This window comes from Elaeis guineensis, chromosome 2 (genome assembly GCF_000442705.2).
Source record: "Elaeis guineensis isolate ETL-2024a chromosome 2, EG11, whole genome shotgun sequence".
Taxonomy (NCBI): domain Eukaryota; kingdom Viridiplantae; phylum Streptophyta; class Magnoliopsida; order Arecales; family Arecaceae; genus Elaeis; species Elaeis guineensis.
Window position 1 is genome coordinate 94,359,989 of NC_025994.2, and position 12,990 is coordinate 94,372,978.

General features: G+C 38.6%; 1 pseudogene; it reads right to left on the reverse strand.

Annotated features, from left to right (window-relative positions):
* Positions 1-2,810: 2,810 nt before the first annotated feature.
* On the reverse strand, positions 2,811-12,990 carry LOC105052496 (potassium transporter 7-like; annotated as a pseudogene).

Genomic DNA, 12,990 nt, shown 5'->3' on the forward strand with positions numbered 1-12,990 from the left:
CCCACAATGTAGCCCAAAGTTTATTCGGGCCCCACTTTACCACTTTAGTGGATTTGTGGTCCTCACGAGGTCCCTTGTCTGATTTTGATAGTTAAATTTATCAGCATTTAAGACTCTGCTTCGATGCCAAACTTGTTGAATATTTCTTGACAGTATAATATTTTTGGTCCCTTATCTGATTTTGGGGTACGAAATACTCCATACATCCAATATCAGAGTATTTTTCATATTCCAATCAGACCTCCGAAAATAAAAAACCAGATTCTGTTGGGCTGCTTGCCATCGCACCCTGTCCTCCCCCACATCCTTCTTTTCTTTCCTCTTCCCCACTGCATTGAGGTCCAATGTCGACGCGAGGGCATCGGCAACGCTTGGCGTCGGTGAGATCCTCCCGTCCCCTTTCTCACCCTCTCCTTTTCTCCATCCCTCTTTCTCTCTCTTCGGGCTGCCTCCAACCCATGCTGGCCATGCTGTGTCCCAGTGTCAGCAACCACCGTCACCCTTGTTACCGAGCTTAATGAATCCAGCCATCCTTCCCTAAAAATAGCCTTCTTAGAGATTCCTACACTCAACTCCATCACGTCCGTTGTCACCACCACCACATCCCCCGTTAGAACCGCAACCGATTTTGTTGGGGACTGATTGGGGGGTGAACCGTTGGCCATTACAGGCTAACAAAAATTATTAAGATCCTTGACCCGTTTGGTGAGATATATCTTGAATACCACTGGAATATCATCAGTGATTGATCTAAAAGAATTATTGAATGGATGTTTTCGGAAACTATCTACAGAAAAAAAAAAAAAAAATTGTTGAACGGAAGATGTCTTTCTACGGTTAGAGCTCGCCTCCATCAGCTGTCGAGCAGAATCGATCCCCCCTCCAGGGTTCGATCTTACCACATAGAAAGGAGGTTCGGTCTTACCACACAGAACCGAATCCCCCCTCCAAGAGATTCGGTGCCATCACGTTCTACCCGATTCTTACTCAGGGTTTAAGCTATAGAACGTCTGATGAGGGTCCTGTTGATCAAAAAGTCCTATCATGCAGTTATGTCGCTCTACTCATCTATCCCACATCATGTCTTGTCACTACTTTCACGGCTAGCTGCACGCCAAGCCAATTCATGATCTCTGTCAGAGATATTTAAGTGCCTCACATGGCTCTATGCAACAGGACAGTCATAATAACTCTCGTCTTTTTACTGTTGACCCTAATTCTCTTGGAGCCACCCCGACTAAAGTGGCGTTACTGATCCCCAACTCGGCCATATGATCCCGTTCCCTTTCGAACCCATCGACAGTCGATCCCCCCTAAAAGTAACTTCAAGACACCGAGTATTGAATCAGAAAAGACACAACTATTCTCTAAGATTCTTGGCCAATTATTACTCTTAATCGGACTAAGGATCTTTTACTATTACAACCAATCATTTCTAGAAGGTTGGCCTCCATAATATTGATCCTCCGAATAGGACCCTGCGGGAAGTCTTCTGATATCCATATCTCCGCTGCCAATCCCAATCTCTACCAACCCATGGATGGACGAACTCGAGCTAACCGATCGATCCTCTTCTTTGGCCAATGCTCCCTATTTAATAGTAAAGACTCCCTTAGGTCTCTCGACTTCGATGTCCAAGGAGGGATCGGGCATAGGACAATAAACACCAACCACACGGACAAATCTAAGGGTTAATAATGACTTTTGTCTAAATATGTCAAGTCAGGATACATCACCGTAATTCTAGTCACCTTCCACGTGCCTACTAGGCCCATGTCATGTCGCCTCCTTTATCGGCTACACGATAGGCAAAAAGTAACTCACCAACTGACATAATCTATACCACTCATCATCACTAATCTCTCTCTAAATGGAGGTAAGAAGGAGACCCCAAATACGCTCACATGTGTGTCTCAGAAAATACTTTTTACTCTCCCTCTCCTCTGTTGTGTCAGTTTCCTGACTTGACCGTCGGAGGATCCTCGTCGGAGCCAATTCTGATTAAGATTTGTTTTGCAGGAATGTTACTTCGTATGTCTTCCATTTGCTCCAGTCATTTTCGTACGAGGTTAGAAATCTTCCGCAACAGATTTATTTACTTTGAACTAAGATTACATTTGGTGCATTACCAGGCAGTGGTAATCTGGATTACTTACAATCTAGATAGATTGCTAGTAATGTTGATTACTGTGTTTGGTACATACAGATAATGTTATAGTAAAATTATCGAAAATCTTAATTGACATGTTTAATATGACAATCAGATTACTGATAATATAACATCAAATTTTTAAAATATCTTTATTATTAATTTAACATTTTAACATATTTATTTAATTTTTTAATGATAAAAATTATTATATGAAAAAAAATATTTTTTATTAAATAATCAGATTATTTAATTTTTTTATTATTTTTAAATACTTATTATTATTATTATATTTTTATTTTTTCCCCCTCCTTCTCACGTACGCCACACCTCAACGCCTCCTCCCCCCTCCCCCCACACACCTAGCCATCAAGCACAGCCCCCCGACCGTCCGTGCCTCCTCTCACCCTCCCGCACCACCCCCTGGCCTCTCAGTGAACGTGCACCCCACACCCCTCGCGGCCATCTCCATCACTGCCCTCATCCACCCACGCCGCCGTCCTCACCCATCCCACCGGAGGCCGTACCGATAGAAAAAGGCGGCAAGGGTCAGGAAAGATATGGTCGGTCGGTTGTCTCTTCTTTTCATATACGGTCATCCCTTTGAGACCGTCAAATCTCAATAGATCAGTGATTTCCTCTTGATTGCCGGCGACTGCCGCTAAGGAGATGATGGCGGCTCGCCGATCGACTGATTTCCGACCGTCATTGGCCGGATTTTGTAGAAGAGGACGTCGGTTTTGGCCTCCCTCTTTTCGCTACCCATCGTGAGGAAGAAGACCGTGGGATGGATGGTGGCGACAGGAAAGACGACGGTAAGGGCCACAATGGTGACATAGGGAACGGCCCTACCGTCAGAGGCACAGGCGAGCGACGAGTGGCGCCGCATGGGGAGGGAGGAGGGGAGAAAGACAGTTTCGTTTAAAAATTTTATTGCAAGATTACTAAAGTAATAGTAATCTGGATAGCCATCCCTCTTCTTGGTAATTCAGATTATCTTATGAGAGATAATCCGGATTATCAATCTAAAAAACATACCAAACATGATAATCTGATAGGATCTCTTTAAATTACCAATAATCTGGATAGATTACTAGCTACCAAATGCAACCTTAAGATTCTAACCTAAATATCTATTTGGTGGTCAAGCTAATTATAAAATGAGATGGTAAACTGCGATCGTAAAATCTGATTGTGAAACTTGCAATAGATCTTTCCTCCACGAAAAGTCTTAGATAGATCTGCTTGCAAATGTGATTCTAAAATCTGAGATAAATCTGCTTGTAATTTGATAGTAAAATCTGTGAGGAATATACTTGTTGATCTGATTGTAAAATGTAACTTCCACTACCATCATGTATTGGACAGCATAATTCGGCTGTTGAAGGCTGTACACCGTTGTAACGACTCGGCTCATATTTTCACTTTTCCATGTACCCATTTCATACACAATGAAACGAGTGGAGGTATTAACACTTGTGTTGCTGAAGGAAGCATATCTAGTTTCTTTGTTGATTGAACATAATATTACATATCCAACACCAAGACAATACACACTGCCATTGGGAGCTACAAGAACTCTGAAACATGTTTGCGGTTCTCCCAAACGCTCCTGGGCTTCTCAACATATAAATTTCTCAATCAAAAGCCGTTCAAATAGCTGGTGCTCTTTGCCTACATCCTTATAGCCATACATGCATTAAGCGACCATTCTGGAATAAGTTCATAGAGTAAGTGATGAACAATATGCGCTTGTATAATATCATATAACAAAATCATATAGAACAATTACATGTTCGTAATTTAATTTTAACTCAATCTCAAGTCAGTCGACAAATCTATTGTGTTGAAATTTAGTATACTCTAAACTGTAGTCTGCATATATACAATTTACCCAATGGCTTCAAGAAATAGCTATTGTAATGTTGTAATATTTATTACACTGCTATATTACATTTCAAAATAATTTGGAAAAAGATTAAAAAAAATTGTACACATTTATTGTGGAGGTTACATACTAGTTTTCAACTAATACACCGTTAGATTTAGAGCCTGGCACTTCACTGATAAACAGTTGAATTAGCCAATAGGTTAAAGGAACCTCACCGCTACCATGAAATATTGACTGATAAATATACCATGAAATACCATAAATTGAAATTTGAAAAAAGTAGTGTCCCGACAATTTTCAGAAAAAAAAGGTTATAGCTGTTGCATATGCTTTAAAAATGTTGCTATCTAAATGGCCATTTATAAAGATTCGGAGTTCAGCATACCCAGCAATGCAATGAAACATGTGATAACTTTTCCAGTAGACCCGCTGAAAGAGACCTTTCATTCTGAGGCACCACAGGAACTGGTACATACTTTATGCAGACAAATATGATCATTGAATGAACTGCTGACAAGGTGGTCAGAAAGTGGCCAAACATTGTCGGGATTCCTTTCACCAGTTCGCTGTAAACCTGGACAATTCCAGCTGCTCTAATGGAACAGAAGATTGCAACCAACTCCATCATCAAATCCATCTAAAGCTTCATGTTTTACTTCAGTTTCATCCTTCAACTTGCTGCCACAATTCCACACGTACATAATCATAAACAGTGCTGCTGCAAAGACCAATAAGACCAAGCTTCCATCTCCCACACTGCCCAAAACTGAAGAGAAATAATTCCAGCCCTTGAAAGAAGGTGAGAAAGCATTGCATAGCTATGATGTTAATCTGCCATATTAGAAACATAATAATAGTTACTACGATTGTAGTCGTCATCATCACTCCAAGCAAAGGAATGATGGCAGGATAGATCCAACATAAGAGAAATATAAGGAAGATTAATGCATAAAAGACAATAAGAGTAGATTGTGCATGTTTAAGGATAAGAGTTCAGTCCGATTTGAAATACCGTATGCATGGCCAACCCCATTTATGCTTCCAAAGGAGGTGAGAAATCCCAGGGAGTAAACCAGCAAAAACATGCTTATCAACGGAATATATATCTGGCCCATGAACTATGGAGATGTGTGAATAATTTTAGACATGGAAAACAACCTAGAGCTGTTGATTGTTTTATGCATGAAAATGTTGCTGTTGCATTGCCCGACGTGCAATCAATGCAGCTATATTAGCTATGAAGAAGACTGGCCAGGAAGCTCTGCCTGCAATTACAGATAATGTATTTTCCCCTTAGTATCTATTAAACAGCAAAACCAAAAGAAAACTTGATACCTCTGGCATTGGAGGGTTTAGACCCTCAAAAGTGTTCTTCACAGATAAGTCAATTACAATACAACTCATATATAAATGGCACCACAAATTATATGACAGATCATGTTGGTAAATAAAAGGCTCGTGGACAAGAAAAGAAATGGGATCAATGTAGCTTAATTGGAATAGATGAAAAGAAGACCAGCTGATTTTTAGTTAAGTCTTTCATAAGGAATGCAGAACCAAGGTATCCCAGCAGGGGACAAGGCAGAACCAGAAACATAAAGGTAAGCTGCAATAAATAGCGAAATCAATCAACCATGGAAGGTACACATAGAAGAAGATATGAATAAGTAAACTTAAGCGATGCCTTACCCGAACTGTCCAAGCAGAGAAGCAGCAAAGATCTGCAGACATTGCCTCAGACCCTGAAATGTAATTAACAATGCAAGTGACGGTCATACTTCATCATAATAAATACACATAATTAATTAACCAGCGATGGAGGAGATATGGAAGAATCTTGCTGAGGTGTAGGGACTTACTGGCAGTTAAGATATTTCAGTTTCCTCTTGCACATAATTTTCATATTCATGTAATATTAATTATTCGAGTGGGTCATTCAAGTGATATCTAACGTTATTTTAATTTTACTTTTCATCGAAGCTATCTGCATCCATTAATTTGACAAATTAGGAGCCTTCTCTGACAAAGAATTATATCAAGGATATCTAGTCAATATGCATTTCAGATTTTCCTTTGATGTACACATTAATTGATGGAATTTTAAAAGTTGCTTCTCCTTCTTCTCATGGTATTGAGAATGCTCTAAGATGAATATAACTCTTCTGATGACATCTGCCCTCCAGCCCTTCCCTCTTCTACTAGCCCTTCCCGGTCAATTGCGGAAAACTTTCTCAATTCAATTGCCAATTTTTTAGCCTATCTCATGGTGGACTAACGAACTTACCAGTCTTGATCGTTATAAAGGATGATGCTACCACATCAAAACCATTGTCGAGGAAGAAAATCAATATATTGCTTATGTAGCTTATCCTTTAGACCTTTTTGAAAAAGATTCTGTTACTAATATGTTTACTTCCATTGTGGATAATGTATTTGGTTTCAAAGCCCTACAAGCTCTACATCTGAATTATCTGCGAATTCCCCCTTCTTATTCCAAAACTTTCCAAGGCCAACTCTACAAACAAAGCTTTCTAACTCAGCCTTAAGAAGATTGTATCCTTTGGATTTTTGGGACCAAATGAGCTAGGACAGCCTATACCGAAGGAGACAAATTCATACCCTGCTGATTTCTAGGGCTTGCTTTGCTCAGATGTTATTGCCTTTGCCCCCATGCCAGCTTGATCTCTCATCCCTCCCACCTTTGCCTATACCTTGCTTCTATTCCCTCCATTGGTTGATCGACGAGTCCATTGATATCTAGAGCAGTATTTATTTACGCATTGCTTCTCCTTCCTCTCATGGTATTGAAGATGCTGTAAGATGAATATAACTCTTCAGATGACATCTCAACCAAGTTGTCTAAAAGTTTCAACAATTGTTGATTCATAAACTTCTTAACTATTACCTTATATTTTTGTTAGATAATATTAAGAATTGTCATAGTTCAAGAAATTAAAATCCCATCAGCCCTTCTGCCAAAAGATAGCATTCTAGTTCTCATATGCATTTCTCTGCAAGTTATTTGTGCTCCTTGTAAGAAGATCAGGTCTGGGTTAATCAGCCCTCAGTTGTACTATCACAGAGATGTAGAGTTACAAAATGGTATTGGAGCAAACTAAGGTTACAAGATCTACAAGAATAGTTTGTTTTTTCTTTATTTTCTTTTATCGCTTCATATCTCACCCTTCTTTCTGCCTCCAGATCATCATGATGGAGCCATAAAAGTTTTCTAGACTGACCTATTGTGAGAACAAACTTATTTTTGTTTTAAAAAATCTATGGTATGGCAATAATGATATACATTTTCTATATCATACATTGATACAATCTCCTGAAGAGATGTAAAACTATGGCTCATCAAACTTCAGATCTCATCCAACTCTTACAGTTTTGATTTAAAATTGCTCTCTGGATGATAAGTGTTCAGGTTATAGTACATGAAGACAGTTTTAAAACAATAATGTAACTCATATATAAAAGTTGTGATGGGCTCATATAAGAATTAACAGCTTTTATTGTTTAATTTAGAATCAAGTCAGCACTTGTAATATATATTGACCGTTGTCCCATGATCTTGATGACTATTGTTTGTTTCTTGTTAATACAGTAATCAGGCCAGTACCTCCAGTAATTTTCGAGGAGAAACCTTTCCTGTTCTCTCCAGCAATCCAAAACCCTTTAAGTCCCAAATTTAGTTCCTTGAAACCTCTTGATCTCTTATACCTACCGCTTAAATATCCAATTATATATAAAATCCTGCAATAGTAGATTATATTCAGCACCCAGTAAGAATGTGGAGCAAACAGATGCCAAGAACAATCTCTTATCTCTTTTGAATTTGACATACATATCATGGATCTTCAGAGAAATGACATTTCCTATTAGGTTCCAGGAAAAAAAAAGGTCCTCACCACGACAATGATAACCTAAGCGATTATTTAATATGTCATACACAGATTTATATGCTTTTAGGAGTATTTGGGTGAAGACCTGCATTTCAAGTAACAAAATAACAATCCTATAAGATAAATATACACAGTATTCCTGAGCTGTTGACCTGAATTGTGATAGAAGCAGCACTTTTCCAGATAAGGTCAAATTATAGAAAAAAAAAGATAGCATGCCACCACCCACACTCTTCAAATAGCTGAGATAGTACTTAATAAAGTGATGCCAAGGGACACTGAATACCATCCTTACCTGTGGCACACAGAAGACAGCCCCCAAGGGACATCCAAGCACGAGTTGGATTTCTCTTAAAAAATGATAAATCTAAAGAGGATAGAATGCTCTCAAAACTTTTATCCCATATTTAAGGAGCTTGTAGATCCCAATGCCCCCAGGAAGGCAAAACAATATGATCAAAGCAGGGCACACCACAAGTCCCACTTTACTCATCCCAAACCTCAGGACACTGAACAAGACTATAGGAAATGCAACCAAAATCATCACCACTTCATCTGCAATAATAATAGGAAAAATTAAAATGAATAACTGCAGCAGTGCAACGTGAAAGAGCAGATAACTAGATAAAATAATGAAGCATCATTTCAATCTTACAAATTTAGTTTCCATTACAAATATCGAAGGTCTATAGAATAACGATCGAGCACAGAAAATACTGCCAGACAGGCTCACTTCCCTAGGAAAATCAGTGTGAAGCATAAAAGTGTAAGTATGCCTGGAAAAGGACACAGATCTTTTCCTTCAAATGTGACATATTATTCATGAAATTGATATGTCAAAGAATAACCAACATTTATATGATGTAGAAATTCAAAAATGGAAGCATGAATTCATATAAATAAATCTATAACTGTGTTAGCACTTCGTTCTTTATGTTTGAATGAAAAAGCAAAAACTGATAATTTCTTCCAACTGTGTCATGATTGTGAGCACAGCCTTTGGATTTTTGCCATGCGCGATAAATGTGAACAATATCAGAAAACATCAGGTCAGAATATTGATGTGAACTTCAAGGTCAGATCTACATCCTGTACACATTCCCTTTCTAATTAGGTTGAAATCAAGAAGGTGAATATACTAACAAATGTTCACTTGTGAAGAGTCTGATCTCTACCTCTCCTACATAACATTTGCAGTCAGATTGTAATATTAACCTCCACATATTCTTAACTTCAAATTCCCACTAAAAGGACCAACTCGCAAGCTGATCACATGAATGGAAATCAACATCCTAAATGAACCCTCTTTCTCTTTTTTTGGTACATAAAGGAAACCCTCTTTCAACTTGCAGGACTTCTGGAAAAAAAGATCCTTTAATTAGAGATGACAATTGGTTAGGCAGGTTCAAGTTCAGGGGCTGGTCTGAGATGCAGATTTTAGAAGAAAAAAAGTGCCAGTCTGAACCTAGCCTGTTTATCAAGCAGGACAAAAATTGGAACCTAAATCTGACCCATTTAATAAAAAGATTACCCAACCTGACCACCTAAACTTTTGGCTGCTTAAGAAACATATCAAGTCAGCTCCAGTCTCCAGGAACCTGTGTATCCGATTTGACATAGGCAGAAGAGTCATAAACATGTTGTAATGGATCAGCCTGACTTAAACCAACTATTACAGGTATAAATGGGTTAAAGGGGTCAGAAATCTGAACCTGAATCCAAACTATTTAGTAAAGAGGTTCAGTCATGTTGGCCTGTTTATAAACCAAAACCATTTATGTCAAACCAGAACCTGCTTATCGTGGGTTGGTTCATGTCATGGATTACCATCCTACTTTTACTTTATCTAGAACCCTAGCCTCCAACAGAGTGAAAACAATCTGGTTATTAGGAGTAGAAATACAGTCTACCACGACCGAAAAATAAGTCCAGGAAAATGTTACGATCAGTAAAGCATTCAATGCACTAGCTTCTCATGACACAACAAAAGAGGAAAGAAGTCACAAGCTGTATAATGTAAACAGTAAAATTGGTAGGAAGACTGTGGTTATTGACATACACCACATGGAAGGCTGATTGAAGCCGATCTTTTCTCAACTGATATGTTGCCCCATATCCATGGCCAAAAGTCTGGTTAACCATGTAGAGTACTTGGAAGGCAACAATTCAGGAGTGCTCAGATAACATAGCACATGTCTTTGACAAAAAAGCTACTGCAAGCCCCACATTTTTCAGTGATCTTCTGTGTTCCACATTGGCTATTCAAGAGGAGGCTAGCATTTGGGCAAAGATGACATGAAGGAGACAAAAAGTGGCATTTGAAGACCCATTTCTTACAGAGCTAGCCAATGACAAATCCAGTCAGAATTAATTGGGAAGCTGAATGCCCAATCATTGAACAAGTGTTAGCCAATGATTCAATGACCTTACTAAAAAAACACAATACTTGAGGATCCTATAATTTAAGATCTATCAGCTAAAGAACAACTACTTGGAAAATCAGTGTGCAGAAGAATCAAAGATGGTGGATGAATCACTCACTGCAATTAATTCATCTTCAATACGATTCATCAACTGTTTTATTTCATCCAAACAATGAAAGAGTGCAACTACATTGCAGATCCAATATCGAACATTTGCTGAGAATAAGGATTTATGTTGGCCTCCACCATCAGATCGTAGAGTTGCAATTCATCATGAATTCATGATGATCTTGAAACAAGCTCCTGGGAAGCAGAAGTAGCTGATATAGATTGTAATTCATGCTAGTTATGTATTCTTAGCTCATTTAAAGACTGAAAATTAATAAATGTTATGAAAATCTTAGCAAATATGAAACACATAACAATAAGTATATACATGCCAGAAAAAAACCTGGTTTTTAAAGATCCTTCTTGATTCAAAATCCTGGTTTTAGTATATACATGCCAGAAAAAAATCTAATTTGATTAATAGGTAGTATTAGGAAGGTTTTCAATTTATGAGGACTATATTGAATTGATTTACCTACATTTTACGATTACCTTACTGTGAACATATGTATACACCAATGGCCTGTCAAATGGGAAAATAAAGTGAGATATAGAAGGCACGGGCATGCTTCAAGGCCCTTCCAATATATGCATGAAAATGAGACAACTACTTGCTAGATTAACCATCAAAAACTATCATATTTAACAAATAGAATGACATTTCCTGCAAGCATGCAGTGGTAAAATATGCATCCATTCTTGAATTTATAATAGAAAACTGCAATATAATATGCGGATATTATCTGAATTAACAGAACAATTGTAAGAATACCAGTGCATGATCATTTTTCACAAGCTGGTTAAGCATAATATGCTGAAACAAAGAATACCAAGATTTTCTGCTATTAGCAACTAAAAATAGAGGTTTACCTTGTTGAACACTAACTATTCGGACCTTCAGTCCACTCACAGCTGGCATGGCTGTAATTTTCAAAAGAAACAAACAAAATGGTATAAATAATGACAAGGAGATAAACAAAGAATGAACATTCTATACATTCATTTGGCTGAGAAACTGATAGAGGTTATTATATTCTGCAATAATACGTTGAGAAGCATTTTGTTTGATACTGATGAGAGTACAATGTAAATAGGTGACAACTCCATCTGCTACGACCATGGAGGTGCCAAACAGCACCAACATTAGAGGTAGCTTCTTCGATGTTAATGAAGTCTCAAGACTTTCCTTAATTTTTCGAGACATCTCAAGGTTCGGTGATGGGACCTTGAGCAGGAAACCCGATATAGGAGCATCAGAAGGCAATTGGTTTGGGAGAAAACTTGCCTTCCATTCCTGCATATCAATGAGCAAACGTGCCCCCCTGAAAAAAAAAATTAGGCAGGAGAAATGAAAGAACACTAAGTTAAACTCTTTCAGTGCAATAGCTAAATACAATAAGGACCAAAAGCAAATAAATATTTACAACCCCCTGCATACCTTCACCGTCATTAACCAACAGAACAATAAAGATTTACTTCATCAAAGGCATCAAAATCAAAGGATATATAACAAGAGAGGGTGCTCCAAGAATTTCTTTCACACTAATAGAATATTTGTTGAACATCACATCAAAAGTGTACAGTAGGCTCGCCCGGAAATCCCCAAATACAATCACAACTGTCTGAAGAAAAAGTGTAACATTCCTGCGCAAATGAAACTCCTGCAATTGGGTAGGAAAATTTCAGAAAGAATTATTCACGTACTTACAAACTTTTCCAAACTTCAATTTCACAGAAGTAACAATTCATGAACTCAGGAAATCATAAATTATGCTTGCAACTGCCAATCACGATTCAATCTTTAAAGCTTCTTTGTCCGTTCAACTATCAAATTAAGCTAGACAGCACGTCGGATAAATCAAGATACCGAAAATTAAGATCCAGTTAACAAAGTGTGGAAGGCCTAATCATGCCTCGTGGTCGTTTCTGTGGGCTCCGGGGAGCTCGAGGACCTCTACGTCAAAGGAATCGATCCGGGGACCGGTCCTAATCAGCCCCTGCTACATATAATCTTCTTCTTCTGACTCGAAACTCGTTCGGTGCGCGATTCCTCCCCTTCTTCCTCCGAGCCCTCCTCGTCCTCGTTCTGGAAGACCCATCGAGATTCCGCAGAATCCATCTTCACCAAGTTCCTACTCTCTCTCTCTCTCTCTGAGCGTTCCGCCATTCAATTTCACTCCAAATATCCCAACAAAAGCCTTTAAACCACCAAAACTTAAATCCAAGAAACGATAGGAAGCGGGGCAATCAAGAAAAGATCGAACACAGAGAGAGATCGAAGTCCAGCATGACGGGAGAGGTTCGGTGATTTGATGTCGATGTCTCCGAGACGCACGAACGACATCGACCGAAACCGAGAGAGATCCAATAGGGGGAAGATATCAAGAATCAAAGGAATCGGATTTCGGAGAAATAAATCTTGAGAAATCTAGACGTTTGAGAAGTGTACGGACTGAGCCCTTTTCCAGCGAGGGAATCTTGGCGGTCGTTACCTGTGGAGAAACCCTGAAGCCA